We start from the raw sequence: 1,548 nt of genomic DNA on the forward strand, positions 1-1,548 counted from the left end.
TGTCTCTAAGGAGGCACTGGGTGAGACAAACCCCACCTGGCAGCATCCCACCAGGAAAGCAAGAGCAGGGCAGTGCTGGAAGGCAAAGCCAGACCTTGGATTAAACTATCCAGGAGAGCTGAGGGAGAAGAGCATTCCTGGGAACACCAATCCTACCCCATTCCTGTAAAATCCAACCTCCCAGCTGGTACAAGAAACACTTCTGATTTCCTGAACTCAGAGCTGCTGTTTCTGAAAGAAGAGAAAGTGCAACCACAGTCAGAGCAGCACCCTGGCAGAACTGAATGCCAAGTGCCAAAGACAGGCACTGATTACATGAGGGTTAGCAAGCAGCTGCTGAACTCTCTGAAGCTTCAAGCTTGTGGTTTCCCAGGCATGAGATAAAAATGGCATTTCATCATTAAATGGTTTCCTCCTAACAGCTCTCCAACCCTTTTGTTGAACAAAAAAGCTGAAGCACCCGTGCAAATCTGGGATCTGCTCATTGCTTTGGCAGGTTCACAAGGTAAGGACTAAATAAGACAAAAATGGGTTTACCAAAAAGAGATATCCCACTGCTGAAGGCACTGGTGTGGGTTTGTGTCCCAGCAGTTGAGAGAGCAGCTGGTAAGAACCAGGTAGTGTTTCATCTTCTACAATAACAGGAGACAGAATAGGGAGTATAATCTGCCAGACTATACAAACATGCCTGGGAGGTTCCTGAATCCCACAAGCCACATATGTTCTTTTCTCTCAAATTATTTTATTTATTACCTATTATTCTTCAGATCAGATTAGCAGCAACCAAATCCTGCACACAGCATTAAAAGCAGTTTAGCATTCCAGCAGTTCTGCATCCACATTCATCACCTCCTACTTTAGATGGGAGCAAGGTAGAAGACAACTCAGAAGATTGGATTTTACCCAGAGAAAACACGCAAGCAAGACTATCTTTAAAAGTTCAGTATGATAACACACAGTTAACAATGGCATTTCCCAGCCCCCTACGCTGTTTCAGAAGTGGGATGTGCAGTGTTTGGCCAGAGTCCTGATGTGAACTTTATGTGTCAACACACCACGTTGACAGAAAGTCTAAGTAGGTTCCTCCTCCTCCCCCTGAAACCCAAAGTGTTCCAACCAGAGATTGGGGCTCTGGCTCATCATCAGTTGTTCTTCACATCTCAGACTGTCATATATGAAATGCTTTATTATAAGCAAAGCTCCTTATTTCCCAAGTTTATATTATGATGAGACATTTTACTAAGAAAACTGGAGGTCAACACTGAACTATTCTGGACAGGCAGCCAGCAACCACAAAATTCATGGCAAGCAAAGGAGCGCCCGGGGAGATTAGAGAGCAGCTCTTGAGCTGTGCTGTGCCAGGTCATTACAGCTTTCAGGAAAAAACACTGCAATTCCTACAGCTACCTGCTGTAACTATTCACACACAGCTTATCTACAAGACTAGAGTCTCATTCCTGGAAAGGAATGAAAGGAAAGAGGAAAGGTCCACTGTCCCCCAAAACCAAGCACGGATGCACCTATTAAGGACACCAAACAGAGAATCAC

This window comes from Lepidothrix coronata, unplaced genomic scaffold (assembly GCF_001604755.1).
Source record: "Lepidothrix coronata isolate B3197 unplaced genomic scaffold, Lepidothrix_coronata-1.0 Scaffold223, whole genome shotgun sequence".
In the NCBI taxonomy this organism is placed as follows: Eukaryota; Metazoa; Chordata; class Aves; order Passeriformes; family Pipridae; genus Lepidothrix; species Lepidothrix coronata.